General features: G+C 41.4%; 1 non-coding gene and 1 pseudogene across 1 annotated transcript; both read right to left on the bottom strand.

The window, feature by feature from the left end:
* Positions 1-903: 903 nt before the first annotated feature.
* Positions 904-15,172, bottom strand: LOC148084302 (serine/threonine-protein kinase B-raf-like; annotated as a pseudogene).
* On the bottom strand, positions 13,150-13,362 carry LOC148084303 (small nucleolar RNA U3). Its single transcript, XR_015710785.1, has one exon. It is a non-coding gene; the product is annotated as a small nucleolar RNA U3 (small nucleolar RNA).
* Positions 15,173-15,609: the final 437 nt, after the last annotated feature.

Raw genomic sequence — 15,609 nt, 5'->3', positions numbered from 1 at the left:
TGTAGGAATGTTCACCCTCCCTTTTAAAAAAACAAGAGCCTCCTCCGGTTCATCATCAGCTCTTCGTCTCGGGACTCATGTTCCGATCAAAAAGGCAAGCTTCGATGCATTTTCTACAAAGTGCAAAGTACACAAGCGTCCAAAAGAAAGACTTGTTAGCTTAGATTCTGAAAGATTAGCTCCTAAAACAAACCAAAAAAGTCACTTTAAATATGTAGGTATCTGCAGGCCTGCCTGTACAGAAAAAAAAGGCAAAAATAAAACAACAGGTGGATTCTAATCAGGACACATGCCGGGATGAGCAACGTAAAGAAGTGTGGACGATAGAGAATGTTTCAGTGAGTAGCAGAGTGCAATATTAAAGCCATGTGATCCAAGAGAAGCTTTTCTCGTCACATGAAGTTAAAGGAGGCGAAGCAGGACTCGTCAGTGCCACATGTTGTGCTGCACAGAACCTTCTCTTGAAAAGGCAAAACACAAATTGAAAGATGAAGGAGATTCAAGTCATAGTTACAGGGTGAACCCCCCTCGCCGGGTCTCAGGACATCCGCCTCCGACAGACGCCGTCGTCATCGCCGTGCAGGCTCTGTCCTGAGTCGGCCTCAGTGCAGTGGAGATGACCGACCTTCGACCTGGCCCGGGGAAGAACCATCCCAAAACCTCTTTTCTGCCGTCTCCCGTGTCCTTCTTCAGCGGAGCGCTCCAGTCCTCCTCACAGCCTCGACCACCGGTCCTGTGTCTGAGTGTGCTGGGCGGTGTTCGGTGGACGGACTCCTCCAGCAGGTGGTCAGAGGGAGGAACACATTCTGCTAATATTCACTTGTTGGTGATGAATGGATCCACCGAAGGGACTTTTGAGAGGTGAAGAAGAAGGAGGGATGAACTGGTGTGAACCAGCACACATTACTTAAACGCCGAAAACTCCCCTGGGAAGGTAAAAAACAAAGGAGACAGAATTTTAGTGATGGATTGACGAGCATATGTCAGCAGTTATTCAGCTGGTTCTTGAAATAACCCAATAGAAATGTTGAATTCTAGGGTTTGGACACAACTTCTGAGATTCATGGCAAACTGAAGTGAACATGTAACATTCTGTCGTAAGCTTGGGACAAGAGACAGAGGACACCCTGGACAGAACTCAACTTCTATACATTTAAACCATCACACGGATATCAAATCATAAACACTTCAATAATCCTCCTGTAAGTGACGCTAACATGCTGTTGACCAATTGCGTTTGTGTTTCTGTCATGTGACGTGTGACTTATCTCCACAACTTTATTGACACCACAATTTAATTCGTAAAGTGTTGATTTATTTTTTAATGTAAGAACATTTTAAACCTTGTATAATTACAATAAAGTGCAGTGGAGTATATCTCCACGAGGTGCATTATTATGGAGCCTCGCATTTTGACCTTATTTTGAGCAGCATAATTCATAAATAAAGCTTTAAAGGAGCACTGTCGATTAATGAGAAAATGTATGGTATTCAAATTTACCTTATAGTACCAAAAATATAGTACACTAGTTTATGCGAGTCATTTATTATCTTTAATTTAGTACCCGAAATGGGTCCACAAGAATAAATTATTTTGGCCTGATAATTACTATAAGGGCTTTGCTGTGATGGGATTAGGAGGGTTTTTAAAGGATACAGAACAGTGGTTATAGTAAGTAAGTAAGTAAGTAATATTTATTTATATAGCGCTTTTCGAGACCAGGGTCACAAAGCGCTTTAACAATCAAAACAATACTCAAAACAGTACATACTTCAAAGATCAAGACAACACCGAGAACAACAAGTTCGAGAAATTCAAGGAAAAGCCTGAACAAATAGAAACGTCTTAAGATGTTTCTTAAAGGAGTCAGTAGATCCATCAAGCGCAAAGAGAGAGGAAGATTGTTCCAAAGCTTAGGAGCAACAGCCTGAAAAGATTTCTCTCCTCTGGTCCTGAGCCGTGTGCGTGGAACCATCAGTAGATTCTGATCCACAGACCTCAGAGCCCGAGCTGGGGTGTAAGGCTGGATCAGATCAGTGATGTAAGGAGGAGCCTGACCATGAATAGCTCTGAAAGTAAGAACCAGAATTTTAAAGTTGATCCTGAAAGAAACTGGAAGCCAGTGAAGAGTTTTAAGGATCGGAGAAATGTGAGTTCTCCTACTTGAGCGGGTCAGAATTCTCGCTGCAGAGTTCTGAATCAACTGCAGACGAGACAGCTCCTTCTTGTTAAGACATGAAAACAAACTGTTACAATAGTCCAGACGAGAAGAAACAAACGCATGGATTACAAGCTCCAGATCATGTTGTGACAACATTTTCCTAAGTTTAGAGATTTTTCTCAGTTGAAGGAAACAGTTTCTGGTCAGTTTTCTGCAGTGTTGAACAAGAGACATGTCTTTATCAAATACAACACCCAGGTTTCTCAGGCTCAGTTTGACAGACTGACCTAAGTCACCCAAGTACTGACTCAACCCTGGAATCTTATCATCAGGAGCAATCACCAGAGTTTCAATTTTGTCCACATTAAGCTGTAAAGTGTTTTCACTCAGCCATTGTTTGATTTCTAGCAAACAATTGACTAAGCTGTTCAGCCTTTGGGGCTCAGTTGGGTCAAAAGAGCAGTAGAGCTGGATGTCATCAGCAAAAATGTGATAAGAAACATCTGGAAATCTCTGAATGATTTTACCAAGGGGAATCAAGTACAGCAAAAACAATAAAGGACCCAGAACAGAACCTTGAGGGACTCCACACAACAGATCTGCCGATTCAGACCTCATTTGATTGGCAGATACACTAAAACTGCGCCCAGAAAGGTAAGATGAGAACCATTCTAACACAGACCCAGACAGTCCCACTTCATCCCTTAGTCTTCTCAAAGGCTGACGACAGATCCAAGAGAACCAGAACAGTGAATTTACCAGAGTCAGCCGACATCATGATGTCACTGGACACTTTCAATAAAGCTGTCTCCGTAGAGTGATGTTTACGGAAGCCAGACTGAAACTTCTCATGGATGTCGCTCTGATCCAGGAACAAAGACAGCTGCTCAGACACCACCTTCTCCAAGATCTTGGACAAGAAAGGGAGCTTAGAAATAGGCCTGAAATTACTGAGGTCAGTTGGGTCTAAGCCTGGTTTTTTGAGCAGAGGCTCCACAATGGCATGTTTAAATGCATTGGGAAAAACCCCTGTGGAAAGGGAGAGGTTCACCATATTGGTAACCCAGGGGCCAATTACATCAAATACTTTGATAAAAAGCCTACAAGGAAGGACGTCATCTGAGCAAGAGGAGGGTTTCATCTTGTTCACTAGTGCCGAAATATCACCCAAAGATACAGCAGTGAAGGATGACCAAGAGGAGGAGATGGGCTCAGAGACAGTAGGGGTTCCCAACAAAGGGGGAGAGATTTTCTCTTTGATCAATTTAATTTTGTCAATGAAAAATCTCAACAATGCATTGCTGTCAGCTTCACAGAAGACCGGCGTGATTTGAGGAGCAGGAGACACGAGAGAATTAATCGTGTCAAACAAAACTTTGGGGTTTTTCCTATTTGCTGCTACCAGTTTTCTGATGTAATCAGATCTAGCAGTTTCTACCATCTCATTGTAAGAAGTCAACAGATCCCTGAGGTGAAGTCTGTGCACCTCAAGTTTAGTAGACTTCCAGAGACGCTCAGTCTTTCGACAAAGTCTCTTCAGACTCAGGAGATCTTCATTTGTCCAAGGGCACCGTTTTTTATGAATTTTCAAGTTCGATTTAACAGGTGCCACTTGATCCAGTATTTCAACACAATGATCAGTGAAACAGTGAACCAAACTGTCCACATCTGGACAGTCATCAAAGGAAAGACGGTCAAACATAGCAGAAAAACTGTCTGCAGTATCGGCTGAGATGACACGCCTCTGAGACTTAACTTTCAAAGGCTTAGGTTCCGGGATGAAGTCCAGGTTGAACAAGACAAGAGAATGATCACTCAGATGGACATCATGTACAGATACATTAGAAATGTTCAGGCCAAGAGTAAAAACTAAGTCTAAAATGTGGCCTTTTTGATGAGTGGGTTCAGAAACATGTTGCTCAAAATTAAAGGCTTCAGTTAAAGTTAAAAGTTCTTTAGCAGAACACGATGTGACGTCATCAACATGAAGATTAAAGTCTCCAAGAATAAGAACAGATTCCATCTGAATAATGGAAGATAAGAAGTCACTAAAGTCTTTCAAGAACACCGCCGCAGGACCAGGCGGACGGTAGATTGACACACAATAGAAAGGTCTTGTAGAACCAACCAAGATCATCTGAGACTCAAAAGAAGTGAATTCCTGTGTCAGAATCACTTTGCAAGAACAACTCTCCCTAAAAACAGTAGCAAGACCTCCTCCACGACCAGAGAGGCGAGGCTTCCCCAGGACAGCGCTCCCTACTGGACAGAAGTCTCAGAAAGACATAATAAATCCAAATTAACTCTTGTGAAAAGATCATTAAGAATAAAGGATTTATTAGTAATGGAGCGAACATAAAGAAGTCCCACATTCAGCACCGATGACGTCACTGACGACGCCGCGTCACTGACAGGCGCGCAGAGCGGGATCTTTTGAAGCGAACAGCGGTCACGTGGGTACCAGCTGTCACTGAAGTTCAACTCGGTTGTAAAAGTCGAATTAAAGAGAGGAAATGAAAAAATCTTACCACCTTTCGTTGAGGTCTGGACAGACGGCAGCGCTGATGTGTCGTCACACACAGTGAGAGGGATGTCGATCAAACATCGATGACGTTCGATGACGTCAGAGTTGTTCCGAGCGATCGCGACTGCGCGTCTCATCCTGACCTGAACTCCAGCCCGACTCGATCCCTTGTGGAAATCGCCCGGTACTCGAGAGATCAAACGATATTCCACAGAGTCCGAGTCGATGAGAAGCGGAGCCGGAAACATATTCACCGGACGTTGGTAACGGTCGCGGTTATAATCTTCCATCGACTCTCTGATGTTGAAAAGAGCATCACGATCATAGATCCGAGATGCTTGAGACAAATCTTTAGTGATATGAGCATAATATCCGGACAAATAGTCGTTAAAACGACTGTTTTTGGCAATTATTGCAGGAGCTTACGTTTCAAGCAGCCGATCAAAGGCTCACCGGAAGCCTATATAGGGCAACTGCAAGTAACTAGTTACACATGCCTCGACTGCGTAGAAAGAATAGTGTGGTATCTAGAGACTAGGGGTGTCGATGTTTGCAGACACGCCTACAGTAAGAATCAGTTACGAACATGCTTCTCTGAACTGTGGGAGGAAAGTCGAGTGCAGAGACGCAACTAAAACCTACCATAGCCACCGGCCTGTATTGGGGTCATGGGTGACGCGCAGGCATACAAGCTGAAGTCCTCCGTCTGGAAACCAGCTCTGTTTAACGACGGCTCCGAGGCGCTGCGGTGGATTTTGGGGAGCGAGCGAGCCAGCAGCTCGATGGACGCCAGGATCTAAAAAGAACAATGAGAGTCAGAATAAGTCTTACTTCACTTTCAAAGGTAAAACTTCTTTGAGATCCTTGGATAAACATAAACAAACTCTTTTGAAATAAAATACTGATATAGCTTGAACAAGTGCAGACCCGGCGGCATGGGCGGGCATTGGGGAGCCATGCCAAGAAAGGTAGTTATTTTTACGTAAGAGTGGTCAACCCCCTGCCCTGTCGAACGAAGCCAAAGCGCTGGCCTATTACAGGTGATGTAAATGTTTGTACAATGTTGTAGCTCAACTCTTTAGTTATTGCCATGTGAGAACATACAACAACGCTAGAGCAATCCGGGATTCAAAATATGTTCGTTTATTATCTTCTTCGATCTCTCAACACACATCCATCAATGTCAAGAGAACAGCACACCCAAGTGGTCATTAGGTTCCACTACAGTTATTGTTATCATTTGACAATAATGGTTACAGTTGCTTATAGAGTCAGTAATTGGTTTTGGTTTTCAGTATGAATATCCGTAATACCCTGACGAGTAAAAAGTAACAAGGAGAGCGAGCAGGAAGCAACGCCATCCATGTCTACTGAAAACACAAGCACTGAAGTCAACCTGAACACTGGAGTGAACATTCAAACTGAGAGAGGTAGCTGCAGCTAAAGCCTTTACTTGAACTCACCAAGTCACCTGTCTTGGGCTCAGTTCAGTATTGTTTTTATTGTACCTTTTAAAAACAAGGCTCCTGTAGAATGACTAAATAGCCTATATTGTCATGATTGTTATTTGGTGCCCTTTAAAAAGACATATTTTTAAGCAACTGGGCTTCATCAAGTAGTCAAACAGATCACACATCACAACTAACATGATTTTGTTAAATGAGATGACAACTTATTTGATGTTCAATCCAGTGTTCAGGTTGACTTCAGTGCTTATGTTTTTAGTCGAAGTGAAGCTGTGGTGCTTTAGTCTAATAAATGGACACAGCACTAAACTTTGAAAATCACTTTTCAGTAATGGGAGAATTTTTTCTCTATACTGTGCGATTAGTCCCAGAGCCATTTTTCCATTTAGGTTGAAAAGTTTGCCCCCTGAAAACATGTAATGCCCCCCCTTAAATGTTTTTTCTGCAGCCGGGTCTGAACAAGTGTGTGATCCCACCTGGGGGAAAAGGGGGCGCTCTTCTCTCTTCTTCTTCAGGCAGTCGGCCATCAGCCTCTTCATGGCCTTGGGACAGTTGCTGCGCACCTTGCTGAGGTCCGGCGACAGGTAACCTCGACCCACCATGAATATTATCTGCAGCAGAAACCGTTTCATTACATCTTTGAGAGGACTCTGCTTTATTATAGAAAAAGACTGGAGTGTGACGAACAAACATCTGACCTGGTCTCGGTTGTTGATGTTGGAATAGGGCAGAGCTCCGGACATGAGCTCATACAGCACGATGCCGAAGGCGTAGACGTCGGACTGGAAGCTGTAGGGATTCTTGTCCTGCAGTCTGATGACCTCAGGAGCCTGAAAGAGCAGTCCTGTCAGGAGGGAGTTCAGGTGAGTCGCGAGGGGCAGCTTCACACTCACCATCCACAGGATAGACCCAGACAGCTGCTCAAACTGGTGTGAGCCGCTCCAGCGGGACTTCACTGTGGCCAGGCCGAAGTCACCGATCTTTACCGTCAGGTCCTCGTGGAGGAAAATATCTGGAGGAGAAGTCGTCAAGGACACTTCCTGGGAAGAATGCTTTTCATTTCTGGAAAAAATATACTCTTACAATTGTAATTCTTTTGTTAGACGTTTGCTAAACTAAAGATTATTCATTAGTTGTTTTATCCACAATCAAAATGGGACACCTGTCACTCAAGGAGATAATGAGTGACAGGAATAACACGAGTTTTAATGCTTTTGATATTTTTTTTTTAAAGTAGTTTCATGTAACTTTCAATAACTCCAGACTGATGGATCTCTCTTAGGATACTGTTGCTCTTCAGATCCCGGTGGATGATTGATTTGGCGTGAAGATAACTGTTCAGGAAAAAACACAAAGCAACATAAGCGAGAAGCACAAACAACAACAAACAAGTGTAGCGACTCACTCCATGCCCTGAGCCGTCTGCCGGGCAATGTCGATGAGCTTGATCATCTCGAACTTGGTCTCGATGATGTGCAGGTGATGGTAGAGACTGGAGCCTTCGCACCACTGGGTGACGATGGCCAGCTGGGGCTTGGTGGTGTAGCCCATGAACAGCAATATGTTCACGTGACGCGTTTTCCTGTCGCACACAAACACAGATGTTTAAGTCCAAGGCAGAGGTCAAAGGTTCCAGTTAGTGACATGAGCTACCTGAGGACTCCCACTTCATTCTTGAAGGCTTGAAGCTGTTGAGGGGTGGGTGCCGTCACGTTCAACATCTTCACAGCAACATCGCCTGAAATGACAGGTACGTTTGATTAAAATGGAAAAATAAAAAGATAATTCAGACATGATCCTAATCAGACACATGCTTACTGTTGAATACAACTAAATGTTTATTTTAAAATAAAATAAAAATAATTTTAGTCCATTGAAAACGTTTTCTTGACTCCCATCTGGCACAACTTTTAGACATCATGAAACATTTTGGCTAAAAAAAACCTCAATAAATTCACATTTTCCCATAATGCCCAGAGACAATTTCTCTTAATGAAGTTTCAACATAAAGCATGTTGAAGTAGAACCTCAATGTAAATCAGCTCTGATAATAATAATTGGAATAAAACAATTTCCCGAAGGAGACCTCATGAGGGATCAATAAAGTTCTACCTAACTTAACCTATAATCTCCATCCCTTAGAAAAGAAACGTCATTAACACTAGTCTGTAGACTCTAGCAGCGTTAAACTAAACTATTTAGACCGACTCTTACCGTGCCACTTTCCCTTGAAGACCGTTCCAAATGAACCAGATCCTATCCTCTGACCCAGAGTGATCTGGCCCTCAGATATCTCCCAGTCGTCGCTGGAGTCCCTCCTCCCGAGAGTTTTCTGTTTCACGGCACATCACCATCACCTTCATCATCACCACAGCAACGTTCATTAAAGCACAAAGACGGTCTCTTACCATTTTATTGCGATCTTCAGACGAGGACGACGACTTGCGCTCTCTTTGTGGACACGGGGACTTCTGCAGGGCCTTGACGTTGGTCAGAGAGCCGGGTAGAGATGCAGGAGGAGTGGCGGACAGACCTGTGGTGGTACCTGGACAGCAGGGGAAACAGAGAAAAAGCATTTGGAGCTTGAAAAAGTGAGTTAAGGCAGAAGAGGAGAGAAGAAGAAAGTTGAGTTTAAAGAGTGCGTTTGCCGTTTGAATGTGCAGAAGAGGTCATGCAGTGGCAAATAATGTTTGTTACCCTACGATTTATTATTTTTTAATTTTACATCATAAATTAAACTCATTCGTACTTTGACTCTCAATTGTGAATACTTTCAAGAATGATTTATACAAGTTCAAAACCTTAATAATTACAAATCTAAAACGTATTATCTTGCAGTCACGTTTATGCAATTTAATGAAAGAGGTCTAAATATATAAAAATAAATAGCTCAGTTAGACTATTCTTATTTATAAGGCAAAATATTTTTTAATGGAGCTACACTGGTAAATGATACATGAACATTTTAAATACTACATTCATTATCAAAAGACTTGACTTATCTAAGGAATCTCTTAAAAACAGCATCATTTATTTGCATATATTTACCATACAATGATGAAGAAAACGACTCTTTTGGAGTCTGTGTGTAACAAAAGTGCATCACAGTGTTTGAAACAGTAAGATTGAAGTGAATCCCACAACCATGAGAGAGAACATGTGAAAACATAAAGAGGGAAACACACACAGTGGACTTGACACAAGGTAAAGGGGCTGTTGTGCTGGGGTGGAGGTGTAGGTGAAGGAGGAAGAGGATGGGGGAAGAGAGGAAGAACACAGGAACACACAGAGGCCTAACTACCTCGGAAAACAGGCTCGGGCTCAAAATCAAAGACTATGTCATTGGGGTAGGAGTATAGGAGGGGGCTTGAGGTCCGTGTTCGGTGCTTCCTCAAGCAGCGGGCGGGGTGGGTCGGGGGGGCTGCAGGGCAAAAAGAGACAGACACACCATCACTGCTACTCACCCGGCCCCTCGAACCACCAACTGTCCATGGTTTTGCTCATGGCTTTACTGGAGCATTCATCTTACAACTATCACAGTTCCACTTCCTATTTTCAAACATTACCAGTTCAATGAAGACGATTCTCTGAGACCAATCGTGGCAGAAACTAATACTGGCAACTCTTAATCCTTCTTAACATTTAAAGTTAGAAAAATACCTTTTTCACATTTCCATTAATTCATATTTTTGTATTGAAGCAATCATTAACTGTAATTACATCTACCTTGGATTATTATCATCACTAATATTTATATTACAAATGCATTATTTAAAAATACAAGACAATATTGGCTTTATTTTTAGTCATGTATGTACTGGAATGGTTCTAACAATCTGTTTATTGATTTATATTTTTGGGGTTATTTAACAAAATAATAAAAGAGTTTATGTTACAAAATTTCTAATCTTTCTAAACTGCTTATAAATGCAAGTCAAGTGTCGTTTAAGATTTTTTAAGATTTTTATTGCAGGTAAATCCCCAAAAGGGCAATATATTGAGAGCTGCAGGCTTGTTAAACTGAGTGTGTGTGTGTGTGTGTGTGTGTGTGTGTGTGTGTGTGTGTGTGTGTATGTATATATATATATATATATATATATAGTCACTTGACAACTTTATTTAACCTAATTACTATGAATTATGAATGAGGCTCATAAAAATTGTTGCTAAATTGCTAATGAAGTTATATTTTATTTTACACACTCGCTAACAGGCAATATTTGAAAAGCACTGCAGAATTACACTAGATAAACAAATACATAAATATGGCTGATATGACAAGATTACTAACCTTTTTTTTTAATTTACCCTAAAACATGACTATTGACATGTGTACCAATTCTTATTATAGTTACTTATTTAACCAAGTAACTGAGTGTGTAGAAGCTGTTGGATGAATCATTTTATCATATCTGGTTGTTCAAGCAAAGCGAACTGAACAAAATTAAATGTATATGGTATTGTCTTTTTCAACATCCCATTTATATTTATATTCATTATTGGGTCTCACACACACACACACACACACACACACACACACAAAAGACTAAGAGCACGCAGACGCGGAATGGTTGGAAAAAAAGCCACAGGATGTTTGGGAAATGTTGCGTGTTGATCTTTACCTCCCTCCGACCTCGGTAAGCACTGATCACGAATCAGATCCTGTAAAGAATCAACATTTGTGTTACTATTATTATAGATAAAAAAGTTTAAGGAAAGAAAATACAACGTCGGAAGAAATTCAAAATTTTTTTCAGATGCAGGCAGAACCTCTGACTACTTGGTTTCACATTCTTACATCAAAAATCCAGTCATTTATATCAACAACTGTTGCATCTCACATCAATGTTGACAGGCTCGATGGTGTTGATATGGACGTTGGGTGCGGACGACGAGCGGTCCCGCTGCCCAAACTGGTTACGGTGGTCTTCCTCATTGGGCCGGAAACTAGGTGGGATGGGTATGGACTTGGAAGGGGACACAGTGGCGTGGCATATGGATCTGGAAAGGTTTGAAGCCATCAATAAGAGAGAGCACAGAGATGAACACGCAGAAAGGGAGAGAGCGGGGATTACCCTGTGGAGTCTGATGGGGGGAGTGAAGGACAGACTTCGGACACGGGGGTCGTCCCTTCTGAAGAAACTTCCTCCTGAGTGAAGGGGTGGTGCTCGAAGAACTTGGAAACTAGCAATAAGCTTGAACCACAAAAGAAAATGTTATTAAAATCAAGTTTAAATGAAGGTTTTTTACTGAATGTTATCCTGCTTATATATTAATCTATAACTGCACACATTTTTATAGATGCATCAGGTTAAAAACAATACTTTTTTTATATTAAATTGTTAATTATTTAGACGAGCTTAAACTGACCATGACCTCAGTGAAGAGTCAACACTTTAAATCACAGCTTAACTTAAGATTTTGTACAACTTCTCAAGTGACACAACTTACTCTAACTGGTCGTAGTTGACACACATAAGAGGAACCTCGGTGCTGCAGCGCTGGTGGAACTTGTACCCACATGTCTGGCAGCGGAACCCCTGGAAAAGCAGCTTCCTGCAGAAGTCGCAGAAGGCCAGAGTGAAGAAAGTCTTCCTCACCTAAAACTGATCAACTTTAATGTCAAAACAATTTAGAGTCATGAAGATGGAGGTAAGATGAAGATAAACCTTTACTTTGGGATACTTTTGTGTTTTTATGTGTGTAATTCATTGCTTCTTGGACAGATCCGTCAATAAAAGTTTGTTTTATTGCGAAAACACCGTCACACACACTCACCCATCTTGTATCCTGTAGACAGCGCAGCACTCGGGTATCAGTCCTCGCATCATCAGAGCTTTCTTCAGAGAGTCCCTCACAGTCATCCCGCAGCGGGCCGGGACCTGACAAGTTGCAGAGCAACATTTGAGCGAGGAAATGAGGCAATGCAGCCACAGGTAGTGATGATGTTGAAACATGGCAGTTGCTTTAAGAAACTTTCTGGCAGATGTCAAGCTACTTATCAAGCTTAGAACTTAGAGATTCACGTTTTGGTTTTAAATACATTATTATGAAGTTCCAACAACCTAAAAAGAAAGTTGAAAAACTATACAAGGGCTTGAATGACAACTAGATTAACGTGAAGAATTTGACACACTTTGAGAAATTAAAAACAGACGCTCACCTCTAGATATATGGAGGGAGGATTGTGTTCTCCTCCGAACTTGTCCAGGAGAGCTTCCAAGTGTTCTTGTGTCAGCTTGATCATCTGTTTGATATTCCAGATCTGAGGAGAAACACAAAGGTTTGTTCAAATTCTGATCCAACAGAGTTCAGAGAATCGTCTCACACAATAACAATTTATCAGCAGGATCCTACATACATAGAACACATTTAATACTTGATGGTCAGACAAAACAGTTCTGAGGAAAGACATTTGTGATTTTAATTTCAGGACTATTTGCTAGAACAAGATCTAAGGTGTGGTTGAAACAGTGAGTCAGGGCCAAGAGAGGTTATCCATAAAATCCTCCTATAGAGAGTGTCACATGTCTTTGTAGAACCATGGATACAAAGATAACCTGTTGATTTTGAAAACATGTGTATAAACTGTGGAACGTACAAATGTGACATTTCATTAGAACATTTGTTCAAAACAAAGGAAAATAGTGCAGAGACCGCCATCTAGTGGACTCTGAAAATAATGACACTGCTTCATGAAGCTTCATAAAACCATCACTACCAATTATAGATCAGTGGTGCTTGTCTGTAATGTCTATCTTGTGTTGAAGCTGTAGTTATCGTTTAAACAGCTGCTACAAATGTGTAAAATATTGACTCATTTCGTTTTTCCAGAACAATTTCTGTTGTCAAGGCTTCAGTACAAGAGAGATGTTACAGACGAGCACCACAGAGGTTTGGATATTTTTTGGTCTGTCAATTTCAACAAAAACAAAGACCTATGAGCTTCAGTCTTTACATTAAACTGTTTTTCAAATTGTCTTGAACAGAACCAACAACCACTCTGATCATATTCCTCTCAATACTGCACAAGGAAGTAAAGAAGGATCATCAATGACAGTGAACATATGAAGAGAATCATTATTCTCTGTCTGCTTCACACTCAGGAAGGAATATCACAACTCTTCATCATGGTTAGTGACACCAAACACTGTACAAACACATTTCTTAAGTTAAGAACTATAGAAATGATCCCTGAAAGTATAGTCTTAACTTAACTCTGCACCAACATCACACTCCATCCTCACACCAAACCATTACAGTGACGGATTAATTATGAATTTTATTTTCAATTATTGGATAGCTCAGACATTAAACAAGCAAATAAAACATGTATTTAATTCACATTAAATTTACAACATAGATATAAAATGTAATTAAAATTAAACTCATACTCCACAACAATTACACAACAAGATTATACTTTAAAGCAAAACGACCATTTATTCAAGTTAATTAAATAAGAATGATATTCACAAGAAACTTAACAATGTAATTAAAAAAACATTATATTAAATATAGCTTAAAGGTTTTTGTTAGTCTTCACTAGGCTTTCACACTGTTACTGTTATTTTGTTTCATTCCTCCTGCTGATCTCCTCTACAGATGTAACACAAAGCTACAGCCTGTAGAGCAGGGGCCTCAAACTCAATTTACCTGGGGGCCACTGGATGCAGAATCTGGGTGAGGCTGGGCCGCTAGAAAAGATTTCTTAAAAAAATATATATTTTTGAATGTCTTTATTTTTATTTTCAACACAAAATAAAATCAAAACATAAATGAACAAACTGAGAATTAAGTAAATAAATCACTCATAAGTAATTACACTAATAATTCGATTTCTCCAGTCAGCAACAATGTATATACATATTTACTATGTGAGAAGTAACAATAAATAAATCTGTTAACCTGAACATGGCTTCTTTTGCCTACTTCTTGCTGATAGACACCTGGCAGCGCTTCCTCTCGCATAGCTGAGCTACATTTGGCTGGAGGGAGGAAGCAGTTGAGACTCTCAGTATGGCTTGAAGATGATCATCAGTAATTTTGGACCTGTACTTGGACTTATTGAAGTTCAAGGTGGAGAAGACCTTTTCGCACAAGTATGTGCTCCCACAAAGGCACATGGTCAAGCTCAGGGAAGCTGGGAGGCAATTCTCTTAAAAATTGTCCAAGTGTGTCTGCTTTTCCGCTCACCTCCCTGAACTTGGCTTTGAGGTCAGAGTTGAACTGCAGGTCAATGAGCTCCATTTGAAGCACAAGAGGGGCATCTTGCACGTCAATGGAGAAGGGGTCTGCAAAAATTGGAAATGTGGCTCTGTGTGTCTTGTCTGCAAATCTGTGATCAAATTCCTCCCCTAGCTCCAAAACGGCATCAACATACATCTCACCACTGAATGGTGTGCCTGCATCCACGAGTGCCTTGCATGCTGGGAAATGGCAAAGGTTTGTCTGAGAGAGCTGGGCTCTCCATAACTGACATTTTGTGGAGAATGCTCTCACGTTGTCATAGGCAGCACTGACGAGTTGCCCCTGGCCTTGTCATTTCTTGTTCAGTACATTAAGCTCATGTGTGATGTCAACAAGAAAAGCTAAGTGCACTTAGCACAGGAACAGCCACCCCAACCTTCTCCATGAAGGCTTTCACCTCTGCTCTCAACTCCAAAAATCTCTTCAACGAGTTTCCCCTGCTGAGCCAACGTACCTCAGTGAAGAAGAGCACATCCACATATTCAGACTCCATTTCATCTAAAAAAGCACGGAAACTTCGGTGCTTTAAGCCCCTGGATGTGATTCGGTTTATGCATTTGACAACAACAGACAACACATGGTCAAACTTCAGGCATTTGCTGCAAAGGGCCTGCTGATGGATAATGCAGTGCAAAGCAATGGCCTCCTCTGCACCCTCCTCTTTCAGTTTTTTTTTTTAACAAGTGTCACTAGTCCATTTTTCATCCCAGTCATTGATGGCGCTCCATCGGTTGTTATTCCAACTAACCTCTTCCATGGCAAACCGGCATTCTCAATGGCATCACACAGCTGGTGAAATATCTCCTGAGCAGTGGTCTGGCCATGCATTGGAACTACTGTCAGCAACTCCTCTATCACTTCAAAATTGTCATCAATACCACGGACATGTATTGCGAGCTGGGCAGTGTCTGTGATGTCTGTGGTCTCATCAAGAGCAACCGAGAATGAACTGAAATATTTGGCTTTCTTGCACAGTTGATCATAAATGTTAGTTGACAAGTCAGAAATGCGCTCTGCCACGGTATTGGCAGAAAGGCTGATGTTGCTAAACTGATCTTTCTTTTACGGACAAACTTTACTTGCAGCCTGTAACATGCACTTTTTAATGAATTCACCTTCTTTAAGTGGCTTTCCTGCCCTAGCAACCATCTCACTCACCATGTAGCTAGCTTTGACTCCTGCATCGCTCTTTTTGGTTGCTTTCTTG

Source organism: Callionymus lyra, chromosome 3 (assembly GCF_982586985.1).
Source record: "Callionymus lyra chromosome 3, fCalLyr1.hap1.1, whole genome shotgun sequence".
Lineage (NCBI taxonomy): Eukaryota > Metazoa > Chordata > Actinopteri > Syngnathiformes > Callionymidae > Callionymus > Callionymus lyra.
This window is presented reverse-complemented; position numbering and strand designations above follow the sequence as displayed.